Source organism: Vipera ursinii (assembly GCF_947247035.1).
Source record: "Vipera ursinii genome assembly, chromosome: 8".
Classification (NCBI taxonomy): Eukaryota; Metazoa; Chordata; class Lepidosauria; order Squamata; family Viperidae; genus Vipera; species Vipera ursinii.
Window position 1 is genome coordinate 20,880,038 of NC_139519.1, and position 19,515 is coordinate 20,899,552.

Below are 19,515 nucleotides of genomic sequence, written 5' to 3' on the forward strand. Positions count from 1 at the left end.
GTCGGCAGTTTGGCGGGTCAAATCCCGAGTGCCGCGTAGCAGAGTGAGCGCCTGTTACTCGTCCCAGCTTCTGCCAACCTAGCAGTTCGAAAGCACATAAAAAGGCAAGTAGAAAAATAGGGACCACTACAGTGGGAAGGTAACAGCGTTCCGTGCGCCTTTGGCGTCTAGTCATGCCGGCCACATGACCACGGAGACGTCCTCGGACAAGCGCTGGCTCTTCGGCTTTGAAACGGAGATGAGCACCGGCCCCTAGAGTCGGAAACGACTAGCATGCATGTGCGGGGGAACCTTTACCTTTACCTTTTTAAGTACATGGTGCATTGCAGGATACTCTAAGCAAGAGACAGGACCTTGCCCAGACAGTCTATGCTCTAAGTTTAGATGATGCAAATACAGGAAAGGAGAGGGCAAAGTGTGGCAAAGATTAAGTTTAGGCCAATGCACTAAAATATACCAATTAAAGAAAATATTTGCTGTGGTACTTCCGGTTTTGCGATGCGGCGAGATGGAATGTCGGAAGGCAGAGCTCTGCCTTTCACGCCCAATTTCACCCTGCTAGGGGCCCTGAAAGGGGCTTAAAGTCACCCCAAAGAGGCGATGAAGAAGGAGGGGTGTCTTGTCAATCATGGAGAGATGGCAGTCTCTCTGTTTGATCTAAAGAAAGCCCTCTAAACTGGCAGGGGAAAGACCGGCCACACCTCTGTGGCCAGCTATTAGCTGCTAACAACCGAAGAACAAAGCTTTAATTAGCACATCGTAAACAGCATGTTTGGACTGGGTGAGAATATTGATCCTTTCTTTACTATTTTACAACTGAATTTCCTGGGAAAGGCTGCCAAGAAGCCTAAAACCGCCGGATGTGAATGGAAGCGGCATTTTAAATTTGTTATGGGGGTCAGAAATACACAATACTGAAGTGAAAGTAATACAAAGCTACAGTTTTGATAAATCTGAGAACTGAGATAATTGTTAAGATTTTCTCTTTGAAAAAAAAATGAGGTGAAACTTAAGAAATATAAGAAATCAACCCTTTAAGAGTGGAAAATTGACTTTGAGTGACATCTAGTGGTGGATTTGAGTACAACACCATAACTAGCTCCTTGGCAGCTTGGCACAGCTGGCAATAAAGGAAAATATTTTGGCATATTTATCATCTTGACCTTCTTGGACTATAAATACTTGCTGAACTTGGACTTTTAATCTCAAGAGTAGTGGGAGAGAAAGAAAAAATGACTTTTGAATTTCTCTGGCTCCAGGGAGTTTGAACATTTTGAACACTTGGAACATTATAGATTACAATCTTGCCCGACTGATAATTTTTAGGATACTTCAGACAAAGGATTACCATAAAATATTGCTAAGGACCGGATTATAAAGGCTATATATAAAGACCAGAAAACTAGAGGAAATTTTGTTCCACTCTTACTGAGACTGATGATACCAGAGGATTTCTAGGAACGATTTGCAAGAAAAATAAATACTTTTCAGAAGGAAATAGTTTCTATGTTATGGCAAATTCATCAAATAATTGTTGCACAAAAAGAGGACATAAAAAGAAACCATAATGAGACTAAAAATAATCTAGACGATATAAAAGAGCAAATCTCCAAATTGAAGCTATAACTGGAAAGCTCCCAGACAACGACTACAAAGTATGAACAAATAAACTAGAAATCAGAGGATGAAGCAGAAGAAATGGATCTAGAAATGTATGAGATAGGAGAAGGGAAATATGGACTGCCATATACAAATAAAATACTGCAAGACCTACCTATAACAATGAAAATACAAAAGATCCCTTACTACCTTCTCCAAAATACATCTGAGGACAAGGAAGAGGATTCTAGAAAATGGAACATAGAGTGGGCAGGGGAAATGTCTAGGGAATGTGGATGGGTGGAGTTTCCCCCCCTTTCACGTGCCAAGCAGTTGGCACAAAAATAGAAAGAAAAAATTTGGGCGATTTAATTGCCTTGGCCTGGAAAGCTACTTGGTAAAGAAAGAAAACGAGAGACTTAAAAAATAGAAGATTTGATCTATCAGAGGGGGCACTATCTGTTTAATATACCTGTTTGAATATGATTAAAAGAATGGATGACTCTTAGATATAACTAAATTTTTATAATGGAAGATATGATTTAGAATTAAAATAGCATTTTGTTTTTCTTCTTTTGATATGAGAAATTTGAAAATAAGAAGAGGATTGGTATGAATAAAATTTTTGTAGCTATATAAATGTAATTAATATTGAGAAAATCATAACAGAGAAAGATACTGTAAATGATGAAGGGAAATCAAACTTTAATAAGAGCACGAAAAACAGGATACTGACTTACAAATTGATATTATTGTTATTTCCAGGGCTTTTTTTCTCATAGAACGCTCAGAACGGAGTTCCAGCACCTTTTTTGGATGGAACCTTGTAGGGTAGGCAAAGTAGGTTGTATGATATGTGTGAGTTCCAGCACTTTTTTCTTTTACAAAAAAAGCACTGGTTATTTCTATTATATTAGAAAAATACGATGAAGATGTCTATATCTAATTTTGTATACATCAATAGTACTAAGAATTGTAATTGTTTAACAAGGGGAAAAGGGAATAAAATACAGGGAAGAAAGGAAGATCAAGGAAAAAATACCCGATTGTACAGTACTGAACAGATTTATATTGAAGAAGTTAATGTTAAATATGTAAACCCAGACAACATGTTGTTTACTAAGCTCTAAAGATTGTAATTTTTAAAAATCGATAAAACTTATATTAAAAAAGAAGAAAATATTTGCCGCTTTAGGATTGAACTGGGAAGTCCTTAATGCTCTGTGACCTTGATCATTTTTCTTGGTGGATGGTTCATTACATTATCTAGCTAGGTAATGAAATTTTTGCAAGGAAACAACCAAGCTGAGAGAGCACCAAGACTCACTCTCTCTCTCTCTCTCTCTCTCTCTCTCTCTCTCTCTCTCTCACACACACACACACACACACACACACACACACACTTAAACAGTGCTTTTTTTGTAAAAGAAAAAGGTGCCGGAACTCACACGTCATACAACCCACCTTGCCTACGCTACAAGGTTCCATCCAAAAAAGGTGCCGGAACTCCGTTCTGAGCGTTCTATGAGAAAAAAAAAGCCCTGCACTTAAATATATTTAACCTATATCAGAACTCATGTGGGGAAAAACTGTCCCTTAATGCTGACTGATTAAGTGGTGACTGAACATGATGGACTGTGGTGAATGAACATCTTTTTTATTTTTAAAACTATCCTTTTGTTAGGCCTATAGATTTTTTTACCCTCATAATCTCATGATTTTCCTCAGAGTTTGATTGAGCTTCTCTTGCTCCTGAGATGCCTTTGGTCCTTTTCATCTCCTCAGTGAGCTATAACAGCCAGGTAGCTCAAACGGGATCCTAACAAAGGTGAGGCTTGGACCATCTGGATCCACTGACCTTTCCTTCCTTCCTTCCTTCCTTCCTTCCTTCCTTCCTTCCTTCCTTCCTTCCTTCCTTCCTTCCTTCCTTCCTTCCTTCCTTCCTTTTTATCCTCAGAGGTAAATGGATGAAGAATAACAGTCACCTATATCCTCATGAGGATCTCAAATTGGGTCTCTTCTTGCTAGAGGTGGAAGTATGGAGCTGTCAAAACTGTCACCCTCCAGAAACTAATTAGAGGACTATGTACAGCTTCAGCAAGCAGAGAAAAAAATAACGCATATATTTATTAATAAGTGGAGCTGGAGTTACACTCCACAAGAAGAATGAAAGTTTCTATATAAAACACCAGCAGGGTGAAAGAGTGCAGCAGAAGATAATTATTCAGCCCTGATGGTTTTATCTCTTTGGCAAACTGGGAAGGAAAATATCATAAATCTATCTTTTTATTTGACTATTTCTACTCTGCCTTAAGGGACGCAGTGGCTCAGTGGGTTAGGACGCTGAGCTTGTCAATCAGATGGTTGGCAGTTTGGTGGGTCGAATCCCGAGTGCCGCATAACAGAGTGAGCACTTGTTACTTGTCCCAGCTTCTGCCAACCTAGCAGTTCGAAAGCACGTAAAAATGCAAGTAGAAAAATAGGGACCACTCCGGTGGGAAGGTAACAGCGTTCCGTGTGCTTTTGGCGTCTAGTCATTTATTTATTTATTTATTTTATTGTATTTATATACCGCCCTTTCCTGAAGGACTCAGGGCGGTTTACAGGGTGATTAAAACAAAAAATACAAAAGTTAAAAACAATTAAAAAATTATATCAATCCCTGAACAAATAAAAACCCCAATTAAAATTAAAATTCTCAGCCTGGGCCAGAGAGCTTGAAGAGCCAGGTCTTCAGGTCCCGGCGGAATGAACGGAGGTCGGGGGCAGTCCTAAGCTCCACTGGCAGCTGGTTCCAAAGGGCAGGCGCACCCACTGAGAAGGCCCTGCCCCTGGGTGTTATCCGCTGGCAATCTTAAATGGAGATGAGCACCGCCCCCTAGAGTCAGAAACGACTAGCACGCATGTGCAGGGGAACCGTTACCTTTACTTTTTTACTCTGCCTTACTAAAAAAAAAAAAAACCTACCTAACCACCTGAATTCCATTTAGGGGTCAATTCTTGAAGACAATGACAGTGATTTAAATATTGTCTTGCTCTGAACCTAAAAAGATCCTGAAAGTTGGTAGAGCCAACAATAGCTTACCAAGAGTAACTTTGCTCTAAGAAAAACTGAAAAACTTTTTCTTCTTGCCTCCAGAAGTCGTGAGTGCTTCATCACTGGAGGCTTTTAAGAAGAAACAGGACGGCCACTTGATATACAAAGAGATAGATAGATAGATAGAGATAGATAGAGATATATAGATATAGATGATATACTGTAGATATAGATATAGATATAATGGAATGGAATGGATGCTAAAATAATCATACCAAAATTTGGAAATAATTTGGTGCTTATGATCTGAAGTAGATGGATGGGAAAAACATTTAAGTGGAACATCTAAAGGAGTACAGAATAAGTGAACTATTGGATTGCAAAAAATGTGGGTGAACATAAGCTCCGTGATAGTGGAAGATCATGAATAGAATTCAATCTGAAGACGTTCCTGGGAGTAGCACACTAATAGTTGGGGAGCAGCTTGTTATTTTGAATTCCTCCCTTAAGGTATGAAGTTTCTACTTCAAGATCTTAATGACAATTCACACTTTCCCCCACTCTAGTTAAGGATCTACAAGCCTCAGCAAACAGCCAAATATGACCAACCTCAGCTGAGAGCTTGAAAACTAAATAGAGTTCTCTGTGTTTATGGGACTGGAAGCTGGAAATGGCTATGTCTAGTCTAACAAAGAGAAGTACTTGGGTGACATGATAACAGTCTTCCAGTACTTGAGGACCTGTCACAGAGAAGAGGGGTCAACCTATTCTTCAAAGCACCTGATGACAAAACAAGAAGCAAATAGATGGGAATGAATCAAGGAGAAAAGCAACCTAGAGCTAAGGAGAAATTTCATCACAATGACAATTAATCAGTGAAATCATTTGCTTCCAGAGGTTGTAGGTGCTCCATTGCTGGAAGTTTTTAAGAAGAGACTGGATAGCCATTTGGCTGAAATGGTGTAGGGTCTCCTGCCTAAGCAAAGGGTTGGACTAGAACAGAGGTCTCCAACCTTTCTTGGCTTGAGGACCGGAGGGTAGGAGAGCAGCTTCAAAATTGGTGTGCGCATATGCGTGCGTGCACACAAGGCCATGCAAACTGGGGAAGCACTAGAATCCCCATTCATGCATGCGGCATGTGCTGGTACCATGAGCGTGCGTGAATGGCTGCACAAATCCCCCCGGCAGCTAATGGCCCATTTGTGCATGTGCAAAGGGGCCACGCAGGTCACCTGGGCTAGCGGCGAATGTGCAAAGAGGCTGTGGACACCCACCCCATGCTAGCATCCCCATTCGCGTCCGCGTGCATGTGCAAATGGGGCCATGGGCACTAGCATGAGTGGAGGCGATGTACACTCACGCATGCATGCACTGGCCAGCTGTTTCCGTGGCCCACTGGCCAAGAGTTTGCAGCCCAGTCCCAGGTCGTGGACCATATATTGGGGACCCCTGGACTAAAAGACTTCTAAGTTCCCTTCCAACTCTTTTATTCTGTATTCTGATTAGTTGAAAAGAAGAGAACAGCAAACCTGTTTGCTAAGAAAATTATTTGGGTGTATCAGGAGTCTAAGAAAACACATTTTGGCATCTGCATAGGAGAGAACTCTTCTTAAGGCAACTTATTTAAGGTCTTATTTTATTGGAAGTACAAAGTGAAAGGGATGCAAAGAAAATAGTTTAATTTTTGATGTGCCTGATACCGCCAACTTTGGGCTATCTTTCAGTGTTGAGCTCTCATCATAATATAACAAATAAAAAGGTTTGTTTTCCCTGCCCAAGTTTTTTTTTTCTTCAAATTTTCCATGAAGAAAGAATAGAGCAATAGGCCTTGACTCAGGAGTTCACATTCCATTTTCCCCCCCTTCTTTTTCACTTTTAAAAAAGAAGTCAATGTTTATCTCCTCCAGCCTCTGAAATAGCAGCACCATTATTTCTGAAAAAGGCTCCAGTCAGACATTCCATTTGAGGAGTGTCATTTTTTGAATGGTTAATTACCACTCAAAGACACAACATGGCCATTACTATGCCATTTGTCTTGTAAGAGGCCATCAAAATTACACTAGTTGAGCCCATCAAGATTGCATTAGGTATGAGATAAATGTGCCTTTTATGATTATATATCTCCACGCGGTTTCATTTCATAATCTCAGCCTACTCGCGAAAGAGGCAAGGAAGAAAGTGTGCGTGAATTTTCAATTTTCATTGCTGGCTGCAAATATTTGAGAGGTCATCCTGATTCGGTTCTCTTGAAAGCTTCTCCAGAAGTTGACCTCAAGGCCAATGTTGAACTGTTCGTTCATCGCTTCACCCAATCCTTTTCCATTTCAACGCAGCAGCATCAAAGCAACATTCCCAAATCTTCCAGATGATCAGACTTGAATAATTTCATCCAGCTAGGACACAGAAGTGTTGTTTTTTTTTTCCTTGCGGCATTTCTCTCAGGTCGATCAATAACTAGTTAGCAGTAAGTTAGTAAGCGTAAATCAGTGTTTTTCTCAAACTTGATAACTATCAGATGTGGAAACTTCAGCTCCCAGAATTCCCGGGGCAGCAAAGGGATTAAGGGAGTTGAGGTTCACACATCTTAAAATGGCAAGTCTGAGAAACGCTGGTATAAACGAACAATTTTCATAAAGGAGAATGTTCAGAAGTAGGGAGGTGCCATTAGAAATATTGGAGATTCAAACCTAAATCATAAATACATGGAATTTGAGATAAGTAATGACACTTCGCTGCTAGAAGTTCCTCTTCCATGTGCTTCTACCTATCCTGGAATAAGGCTGTGCAGGGGGGAAAAACACCTTTGTTTAAACAGCCCTCATTCTATTTACAGAATAAAAGAGTTGGAAGGGTCCTTTGAGGTCAGGAGACCCAGCCTATACCGTTCTGGACAAATGGCTGGCCAATCTCTTCTTAATAAACCTCCAGTGATGGAGCACCTACAACTTCTGGAGGCAAGGCTTTCCATTGTTTAATTGTTCTCGTTGTCAAGAGATTTTTCCTAAATTCTAGGTTGACTCCCTCTTCTCTGTGGCAACCTCTGAAATATTGGGAAAGTGCTATCATGTCACCCTTAGTCCTTCTTTTTGTTAGACTAGATATTCCCAGTTCCCACAACTGTTTATCTTATGGTTTAGCCTCCAATCTTCATTTGATGAAACAGAATTTGCTGCCAGGAAGAGAAAGGGACTAGGAAGGGTTAAATATGTCCCAGTATCAAACTGGATGCTCTTCCTCTGCAACTGTACATTATCTGTATTTTTTCCTCCCTTAAAGGCAAAAAAAGAGAATTTCAATCACAGGATTCAGTGACACCAGAAGAAAACCAGAGAAAAGGATAGTGTTTTTTTTTAAAAAAAAAAAATAGCCAGGCGCGGGTTGTTGACAGTGAAGATTATCTGGTTTGATAAAATCAGTGTTGATGACAGCAAAATCTGAGATGGTTTTATCAAGAGAATAGAGGAAGTGTATCTGACAAACAGATTTTGGTCAACATAATTATTGTCAAATTTTCCACCTAGGCATGCTGTCATATTCCCATTGTTACTATGGTTTTAATTTCAATGGATATTCCCATAGAATATAAAACATAGAATAATACTGGCCTGAAGTGTCCAAACAGAACTGATTTGAAGAAAAACCTCAGGAAGAACATTTGCGATCTGCATAGTAACTTATGTAACCATCTTTCAATCATAGCTTCACACATGGGAAGCAAAGGATGAAGCCAGTAACAACCTGTTTCATCTTTCACAATGACTTTAACATGCTCCACTGTATCACAATTACAAAGAGCCTTTTACTTAAATACATCTGAACTATCACAGGCTCAGAGTCAACTCAGATCCAGCCGGGCAGATAAAATATTTTTGAAAGCCACAATGTAACCTGTTTTGTTAAAAAAAAAAAGGGGGGGGGGAGTCCTTGCAAATTTTTACTCTGTCAATCATTGCTGGCTATAGGGGTGATGCTCATGTCTGGTTCAAGGCCATTGAGCCAGCGCTTCCGTGGTCATGTGGCCAACATGACGTCACGGAGTCCTGTTACCTTCCCAGCAAAGCGGTACCCATTAATCTAGTCACATTTGCATGTTTTTGAAGAGCTAGGTTGGCAGAAGCTGGGGTGAGGATGGGAGCTCAACCCATCCTGTGGTGCTCAGATCTCAAACCTGGGCTGCCAGGTTTCCAGCCAACAAGCCCAACATCTTAACTGCTGAGCTACTGCACCACCCATATTGCCTTATATCTATCTGAATGACTACGTAGAATCTAAAGGTAGTGCAGATGGTGGATAGAATGGAGTACCTATTTATCTACTCGCATTTGCATGCTTTCGAACTGCTAAGTTGGCAGGAGCTGAGTCAAGAATGGAAGCTCACTCCATCGCATGGCAATCTGGTCTCAAACCTGGGCTGCCAACTTTCCAGCCAACAAGCCCAGAGTATTTTAACCACTGGGCCGCCCTTACCTATTTTGTACAGGACTTCTTCTTCTTCTTTGTATTTTTTGTCTTCCCTGTAAATTAAAAGCCTTAATGCTACTATTTTATTCTAACCAGATCTAGCTATCCAATTCAGTACTGAGAAGGCCTCTAAGTTCCTAATGGATAACAGGTAGTCCTCAATTTATAACCATTCATTCAGCAACTGAAGTTGCAACAGCATTGGGGGGAAAAAAGAAGAAGAGCCAATCGGGCCTTGCACTAATGACTAGTTGTAGCACCCCCATGGTCACATGATAGAAATTTAGCAACCGGCATGCATTTACAATGATTGAAACATCAAGGCATGATGCTTGCCCTTTCCAGCAAAGTCAATGGGGGAAGCTGGATTCATTTAATGACCATGCAATTCACTTAACAACTGCAACGATTTACTTAAAAACATTTTAGGGAATTTTAAGAAGAGGACATAAAGGGACAATGACCAAAAAGTCACAGCCACCGTGAGTGAGATGGACAGGATCTAAATTCAACAAACAAATAAATAAATCAACACAAATCAATTAAACTAATGAAACATAACAAACATAATAGTCCATTCAGAGTGGACAAATCTCTTTTTTTTCCTTTTCTGGGCAGTTTTTACATTGATCCAGCCATTTCTATTATTTCCCAATTTTTACATCCTTTCTCCTCTTTTTTGGCAAAATCCATCCCCATTTCAAACTTAGATGATACATTCCTAGATAAAGTTTTTGGAGAAAAACATGTATATGGTTTTAAATATAAATTCTGCTGCTGCTTCTTTAGAGATTAAAAAAAAAATCTGTGTCAGAGATTTGGGAAACATTAACCTAATTCTGGTCTACATTTCTCAAGAGCAGCGAGATCAAATCAATGTTACTGAAATTTGCAAAGGTCACATTTCATCTTTAATTCTCCAAAGCATCTCTAATCCTACAAATACGATAAAAGCAGAAGCTGGGAGAGCAGCAATTCTGAGTTATTCACCTGTGCCATGACTGGAATTCAGACTTATAAAAAATGCAGTCGATACCAAACTATCCTTTAACCTTTTATAGAAGGATTCGGATCTTCAGCTGTTTGCTTTTGTGTGGTTCTCGTATATCGGAGCCCAAAGTCAACACACACCACCGGAGCAGCATCTTTCCCTTAGATTGGGAGTGTGAAAGCTTATATCAGCAGTGTCCAACTGGGGAATTCTGGGAACTGAGGTCCACAAGTCTTAAAGTTGCCAAGGTTGGGCACCCATGGCTTAAGTTGTGTCTCAGATTTCACCAAGGGAGAATCTGAGGAGAAAGACAACTTAGAATATTTAACTTTGAATTTCCACCCAGCCTTCCTGCAGGCTGCCATGACACATCAGCCTAGGGACTGCCTTTTGCACCAGACATTTTTTTTTCTCAGTAAGTGAACGCCTGCCATAAAAATGAAAATAATCCTGTTGCACCTACTGTGTAAGCACCTGTCACTAAATTTATGAACAATTAAGGAAGTGGAAAAGCTTCCCAGGGAGTGATTTGTGTGTACCATAAAATGCTCATTTTTGTCCATCCCATCCCTTCCCTTTTTTTAATTTAATTCAGCTTTGTAGTAATTATTCAGGTAGGCTGGGGTGTTCCTTCTACGTCTTTTAATTTATGATAGCGTGGAACATAACAGATAAACAGAATTCCATAGAGGCCAGTTGCCTTCGAAACAAAGTTTGACTGGCAAATCTCGACATCTAAAAACAAGATGCTGGGCAACGGTTGCCAAAGTATCAGAGACGTAGCTAGGTCCTTCTGTTGCAATTGCAGGATTGTGACCTTGGCACTGGAGGGAGAGCTTCATCCAAAAGTTGAGGAACTCCTACAAAGACGAGGGGGGGGGGGTCAAACTATTTTCCAAAGCGCCAAAAGGCAAGACAAGAAACAATGGGTGGAAACTGATCAATGACCTCCAAGGTCCTTTCCAACATCATCATTGTTGTAATAATAATAATAATAATAATAATAATAATAATAATAATAATAATAATAATAATAATAATAATAATAATAATAACAACAACAACAACAACAACAACAACAACAACAGTCAAAATAGAGAAGACAGCAACAGACAGTAACTGTTGCCTATGCAAAGAAGCTGAAGAAACAGTGGACCACCTGGTAAGCTGCTGCAAGAAGATCACACAGACTGACTACAAGCAACAGCATGACAAAGTAGCAACAATGGTGCACTGGAAGATCTGCAAGAAATATCATTTGCCTGTAAGCAAGAACTGGTGGGATCACAATATAGAGAAAGTCATAGAAAATGATAAAGTTAAACTGCTTTGGGACTTCAGATTTCAAACAGACAAGCACCTGCAACATAACACCCCAAGACATAACAATTGTCAATAAGAAAGACAAAACAGTCTGGATAGTGGACGTGGCAGTGCCTGGAGATAGCAGAATAGACGAGAAAGAACTGGAGAAGATAACACAATACAAAGACCTACAAATAGAAATAGAAAGACTGTGGCAAAGGCAAGCAAGGGTAGTACCAATAGTAATCGGAGCCTTGGGTGCAATCCCAAAACAACTGGAGCACCACTTGAAGACCATCATCGGCATTGACAAATTTACCATCAGTCAATTGCAAAAGGCGGCCTTACTAAGAACTGCTTCCATCCTGCAACAAGATCTGTAATACCATCAAACATCCACATCTGCCTATCCCAGGTCCTTGGTAAGGACTTGATAGGTAGACAAAAATGCCAAATCCAGTCTGAACATCTAGTTGACTGTGCTATTATTATTATTATTATTATTATTATTATTATTATTATTATTATTATTATTGTTGTTGTTGTTGTTGTTGTTGTTGTTGTTGTTGCTTTTAAGAGCCAGGTCATTTTTTATACATGCTGGCCCACAAGAGGAAAAGAGAGGACTCCTTCCCCTTGGAAGCTTATTTCAAACAAGGTGAGACTATTGGCTTTCTTCAAGAATACTTTTTATCTATATTTGGTATTTGCCCTGCCCACGTTTAGGAAAAAAAAAATAGTCTGTTTTCTTTTACTCTGCAACAGTTTTGCTAGAGGGGTTTAATTGTTGAACATTGCATCACAAAGGAAACCACAGATAGTCCTCATCTTACGACAGTAATTGAGCCCCAAATTCCCATTGCTAAGCAAGACAGTTGTTAAGCGAGTTTTGCCCCATTTAATGACCTTTCTGGCCACAGTTGTTTAAGTGAATCGCTGCACGCTCGATTAGTAACGCAGTTGTTAAGTTGTCTTCACCACTGACTTTGCTCATCAGAAAGTCGCAAATGGTATTCATGTGACCCTTGGACACTGCTGTTCTGTACCAGCCTGCTACCGGCCTTGCAGAAAAGGCAACCCCTTTACAGACGGCAAGAGGCTGGAATACGTCTGCCAAATTTATTACAAAAACAAACAAGACACGAACCAAGATACCGGAGCTTTGAAACACTATCTGAGCGGTTGCTTTCAGCAAACCAGCCCTCCCCACACAAGTCCTTTATAAAGAGTTCAGGGCGTGGCTTCTCTCTCCCTCCTTCCGAGAAGCCCCATTGCCTTCCTCTGTTTACTCCTACTTGACTGCCTCCTGCGTCGGGCGTCCTTGAACAGGGCCAGCTGTGGGTCATCTTCATCCACGCTCTCAGGCTCACACAGCTGGGTCTCCACCAGGTGGGAGGGGCCTGGCTGGGGGCTCTGCGGAGCCTCAAAGCCATCATCAGCAAGTTCTTCAACACCCCCCTCCTCCCCCTCATCTGAATCATCCGACCCAACTGCCGAACCCACAGGCTGACCCTGAATCACAACAACTGCAAATGTCAAAAGTACACACCAGTTGCCAAGTGTCCAAATTTTGATCATGTGACCCCAGGGATGCTGCGGCAGTCACGAGCGTGAAAAAAGGTCATAAGCCACTTTTTCAGTGGTGCTGTAACATCCAACAGCCACTAAATGGATGGCTGTAAGTCAAGGACCACCAGTGTATTTCTGAAAGTTTAAGTTTTGAAATCTGCTTTAAATACATATTTAAGTGCCATTTCTCGCACGAATCAAAAATTTTCAGTTTCATGGGGAGAGGAGGCTGAATGAATTGTTGGGACTGAAAATAATAAATCAATTTGTCCATAAATATTTTTTTAAAAAAAAAATTAAAAAAAAATACAAGATATCTCATTAGCAACCATGCAATTAATGAATTTTGCCATTCTGGGAGGCATCTGGATAGCTCTTACATAAAAAAAAAATAACGCTGGATTAGATGAAAGTTAAAACTCACCCTATAAAATAATTCTGATGTCCTATAAAGATATTTCTCCATCATTATCCTTTTTATTGTTCAGACTTGGTCTAAAATGTTGCTTAGAGCTAAAATTTAAGCTCCATCTTGTCACCAGTCTCTCTTATCATGATGGGAGACAATTTTCTGAAGATCTGTTGTTCTTGAAAGGTTGCTATTTCACTTCCCCAGGCTCATTTTAATGGTGGCAACTTAAATTGATTTTCACTGTTTATTTTTATTCCGCCCCCCCCCCCCCCCACTTCTCCCTCATCTTATGCGTTTCATGTCAGCGAGAGTGCAGTTTAATAAAAATGTGTGAAAGCTAGTTGGACCTTTTTTTTCCCTTTTTGCAACCACCGGTGAACACATCTAAGGAACAATAGATTTCACAACTTTTAAAAATCTCAGGCGACATTATTTGGGTTGCATTTTATTTACTGCCAGAGAAGGGAGGGCTATTGTTAATATACAGAGTCGCTATGGTTTAAAAAGACTTTTGATACCCCTTTTCATCCTGGTTTGTTTTTTTTTTTTGCCATTGTTTGTCTTTTTCATCCTTTTTTCAAGTCTGGATTTTTTTAAAAAACAAACAAAAACAAAACAATTCTTGGGTAAGGAAAGTTGTTTACTGGAACAGGAATCTTATCAAAGGTTCCTACACAAACTCAGACACTGTCCCAGAGAGACTGGCAGAGTCAGGGAGAGGAGTCAAATGGGTAATTAGTTTAGAATCTCTACATTATCATAGGAGGGCGAAATTCAACCTCCACTGCATGTCAGTGAGCCTGATCTGGTTTTACACAGGTACAAACTGAGGACATTCCTGTGTCAAGGCTTGAGCAATAAAGCATTAAATTCATGGGTGGACCTGATTGTTCATGCCTGACAGATATCATGGAATATAAAAACAGATGTTCCTATCAATGGACAGCTGTTAACAACAGGAAACCAGGAGCAAGAATAGAATAGAATAGAATAGAATAGAATAGAATAGAATAGAATAGAATAGAATAGAATAGAATAGAATAGAATGGAATGGAATGGAATGGAATGGAATGGAATGGAATGGAATGGAATGGAATGGAATGGAATGGAATGGAATAGAATAGAATGGAATGGAATGGAATGGAATGGAATGGAATGGAATGGAATGGAATGGAATGGAGTAGAATATGGAATGAAATGGAATGGAATGGAATGGAATGGAATAGAATAGAATAGAATAGAATAGAATAGAATAGAATAGAATAGAATAGAATAGAATAGAATGGAATGGAATGGAATGGAATGGAATGGAATGGAATGGAATGGAATGGAATGGAATAGAATAGAATGGAATGGAATGGAATGGAATGGAATGGAATGGAATGGAATGGAATGGAATGGAATGGAATGGAATGGAATGGAATAGAATAGAATGGAATGGAATGGAATGGAATGGAATGGAATGGAATGGAATGGAATGGAATGGAGTAGAATATGGAATGAAATGGAATGGAATGGAATGGAATGGAATGGAACATAACGGAACGGAACGGAACGGAACAGAACAGAACAGAACAGAATAGAATAGCTCTAGAATTTGGTCATAGTTTAGTCCTTGCACTGCTTTATGTGCCGTTACCTTTGACACCCCTGGTCTAGTGTGTGTGTGTGTGTGTGTGTGTGTGTGTGTGTGTGTGTGTGTGAAGTACCAAACAAATGAGGAGAGCCGGGACAGAATTTTCATATCCAAATGCTTTGAGTACTAAATTTGATGCCTTTCCAAGTACACGTAGTCCTGGACTTACAGCCACGATTGAGCTCAAAGTTTTGGTTGCTGTGTGGGACATCGAAGTGAGGTTTGCCCCATTTTATCACCTTTCTTGCCAAGGTGGTTAAGTGAATCACTGCAACTGTGAAGTTAGTGACACAGCTTTTTAAGCCCATCTGGCTTTCCCAATGACTTTGCTTGTCAGAAGGTTGTTAAAAACAGTCTGGTTGAAAAAAAAAAACACAAAACACATCTGGGAAAGCCAGATGTGCTTAAAAACCTGTGCTACTGCCTTAACAATTGCAGTGACTCCAGGACACTGCAACTGTCATAAATATGAGTCAGTTGCCAAGTGTCTGAATTTTGATGGGGATGCTGCAATGGTCATATGTGTGAAAAACGGTGATAAGTCACTTTTTTTTTCAGTGCCGTTGTAACTTTGAATGATCACTAAGTGAACTGCTGTAGGTTGAGGGATATCTACAGTTGAGTACCAAAATACCGCTGTATCTTTATTAAATTAAACTCTCATTTCCATCTCCCTTTTGCACTCGTAGACATACAGCTTAAGCCTTCAGTCCAATCAAATAGCAACTGAATTGGGGAGGGGGAGAAAAACCCCTCACTTTAAGGCTGGCATTTTGCCATCCTAGCTCTTATAAACCGTTGTTAATGGCTGTAATGAACTAATCCGGGAGACATATTAATAATGACATAAAGAGACGCGTTTATTGTTGATTGCTGAGCCTGTGACAGATTTATCACAGGGTTCCTGCGAGAAAAGGCTGGACCCTACAGTGGTGCAATTAAAACCAGATTGAGTAGAGGGACAAAGAATCAATAATCTAACCAGGCAACTTTTACATTTTGAAAAACACAAATATAAATTAATTGACACCAACATGGCTGCTAATGGGTAATTAATGCTGGGCTTGCTAGCCAATGAGAGCGCAGAGCAGATTCCGTTTGGGTTATTAGCCTAAATTGCTGCTAAGCATGGTTTTATGTGGAGCTGGTCGGTATGTCCACCACCACCAGTGCCTTTGGGTGGTATAGATATTGAGCTGTCCCCTGTCATCTGGGAGGATAGGACATTAAAGAAGACAATGCAGATAGTCCTCGACTCACATTCATTCCTTTAGTGACTGTTCAAAGTTGCAACGGCACTGAACAACGTGACTTATGACTGTTTTTCACACTTACGACCATTGCAGCATCCCCAGGGTCACATGATCAAAATGACGCTTGGCAACCATCATGTATTTGTGACGGTTGGCGTGTCCCAGAGTCATGTGATCCCCTTTTGGGACCTTCTGACAAGCAAATTCAATGGGGAAGCCAGTTTCACTTAACAACCGTGTTACTATTTTAACAACTGCAGTGATCTGCTTAACAGCTGATGGGAGGAAAGGTTAGAAAATGGGGCCAAACTCAGTTCACGGCTATCCTGCTTAGCAACCGGATTTTGGGGTCAGTTCTGGTAATTAGTTGAGGACTACATGTAGACTCTGGATATCAGAAAAGAGCTGCACCTTGGCGTAATTTAAGCATGTGCCGAAATGTGTCTCAGAATTTCTCCATGCTTGTCTACTCCATCAAAGACGCTTCGGGGTTTCCATCCCTTTTCTAGAGAGCTTGCCAATTTGTTTAGAAGATTTCTTGGCGATGCTACCGAGATTATCTTACTGTTGGAAGGGCAGGCAGGCAGCGCTGATTTTTTGTTTGTTTGTGTTTTAATCACAATTGCACTCAGAATGGAAGACGCTTCTTGGATGAGAAGTGAAACGTCTTCAAGGAAAAATGAAGTTCAGTTGCTTTTTGAAAAAAAGATATAATGCACACAAGGAAAGAATTGGTTAACAATGTTTGACTTAGAGAAATTTCTAGGCCACAACCAAATTGTTCAGTCATCCAAAGCAACAACGTCTCTAAAAGTCATTTTAGAGTTATATCTCCCCCCTCACCACACTCCCCCACAAAAAAAAGCATACACAATATAAACATGTGGGGTCCTTACTGCTCTCTGAGCTTGGAGGGCTTTTTTTCAAGATATTTCATTACCAAACTAGGTAACATCATCAGTGCTAGAAGGTAGCAAACCTTACGCCCTTCTAACGCCGCTGATGTTAGCTAGTTGGTTAATGATACGTCTGCAAGAAAACCACCAAACTCAGAGAGCACCAAGGACCCCACAGTTCAACCCTGAGCTACAAATATTCTCTTCTGTTTGTACAAGAGAAGCATGTCAAACATAGTGAGTCACCACTGCTGCCATTGAGATTACTGTGGACTTTTCCAAAACAACTTCTTTTGAGTAACTGTTCAAAATGAGCTTTTGCAGGAGATGTAAAGGTGTGCCAGACCACAACTTTCTCTGGTCTAAAGGGTGGGTAGTAGCCCACTCCTGGTCATGAGTTGCACTACAGAAGCATCCGTACTTCACTTTGATCACAAAGACTGCCCAGTACAGTAGAGGCCAATGTTTGGCTGAGCTGTCTATTACCAAGGACATATTTTGACCGACTGATCTTTTTTTGTTTTTGGCAAACTCTATAGATTTGCAACCCAAAGCTGCCTATCCAATTGTGAATATTCCAATAGTCTTAAGAGCCCACTCAAGCCTATTTATGTATCGTATGGCACATTCACTCAAGCCCCATTCTACTTCAGGTGTGGAATTAGAAATCACCAGCTGGAGAAAGCTTTGTTACCTGGAAGTTCCCATAATAATACACTCCACAATACTTCATTCAATACATCTGTTTTCTGGTGTAGCTAAAAGTGACTTAAATAACATGCAATACACATTAGTGTGCGTTTTGCCTCTGTACATCTAACTATTGAGGAAAGTGACAATATATAGCAAGTGTGCCTGTCTTTGGGATTCATTGCCCCGCCTCCCAACTGCAGACTCAAAACTGAACGAATATTTGCTCATGATCAGGTATCACGTTGGACAAGAAGCAAGCAGTGATTTGTTGTTATGAAGCAGAATAACCATCTAGAAAGCCTGTCCAGGCTTCTCTCTATTCTCTCTGATACCACATAAAATCAAAGCAGAGTTCATTTGTTATGCTTTCTTCTTTCTTAGCGTGGAGTCATCTCTCTTGAAAGTCATCCCTGCATGGTTCAGCAAGTTCTTCCTACATTTCTTCAACCTCGGAGACCAGGTTGCCTACCAGAGGAATGCTATCACCAATCTCAAGAGGACTGCTAGCACCAAGCATGTCACTGAAGGTCCGAGGTCAACAAATTTGCTCCCGTTCTTCCCCAGATGAAATTTTAATCATTTCAAGGAAAATGCCTGAACTGATGAAGTGTCATCGAGTCAGTGTTGACTCTTAGTAACAACACAGATCGAGTGCCCCTAGATAGATAGATAACTGTGAAGTAGTTGTCCTTGGGATCTTTCATTTCATTCCAAACACAAGAAAAATCACAAGGATTCAGAACAAAAATGAGTATCTCTGCTGCAATTGTTCCTGCCAGTTCTCTGAAAGAAGAAGCAAGACATGAAAAATGAAAGTTTGAGAAACTGAGGTCCTCCAGATACACGTGCAAATCTACTTAGGGGTAATACCGACTTCTCTAATGAGATTTGAGTTAAAGATGGCCTTGGCAAAATACAAAGATGGCTGAGTATCTCATATTTTTGCAATCATTTGAGCCAAATTCATGGTTCACTATCATGCCCAGCTGCAGGGATAAGTAGAGTTGGTATCTCCTGGACTTTGGACAGCTTCCATGACCCTTTCTGTCCTGCAAAACCCATGGATCAAGACAAGCGATGCTGCTCTTTAAATATTTGCAGAAGAGATGCTAAAGCAATTGGAATTCTACCCAGATTGTTAAAATAAATACACATTGGTAGCTAACTCAGTACAAGTGTTACTTACTTGATGTGTATACAATGAACTAAATGAAAGAGATCGAATTAATATCTAAATATTACAGGAAAGACAGCTGCCCAGAAATCACTTTGGCTAGAGATGGTTGGCATCTAAATTTAATAAATACATGAAACAAAATAAAAATAAAACAAGAGATAGCTACAGGTGGTTGCATTTTTCTCGTATAAGAAAGACTGATTTCTCAGCCCAAGAAGCTCAGAAAGGCCAATTGTTTCTCCTTAAAGTAATGAAGCACAAAGGAAGAAGTTATTTTAATAATAGTTTGGTGAAGTTTTTTTCCCCCTAAAAGGGAGGAATAAGCCAAAGCACAGATTCTTCCCTCCCCAGTTCAGATTGATTCATTGCAAAGTCAATATCCATCAGCTGTTGGAAATTAAAGGGAAGGTTTTATACGTGTCTTATTGTATAGCAAGAGCTTTCTACTCAGCCAGATAAATCTTCTTTAAGAGGATTAGGAAACTT

General features: G+C 40.2%; 1 protein-coding gene across 1 annotated transcript in view; it reads right to left on the reverse strand.

Annotated features, from left to right (window-relative positions):
• Positions 1 to 19,515, reverse strand: part of LOC310643926 (opioid-binding protein/cell adhesion molecule homolog) — a gene marked incomplete at its 5' end in the record, with an annotated part of 549,587 nt that overhangs the window by 96,004 nt on the left and 434,068 nt on the right. The gene's annotated exons all lie outside the window — the stretch shown is intronic.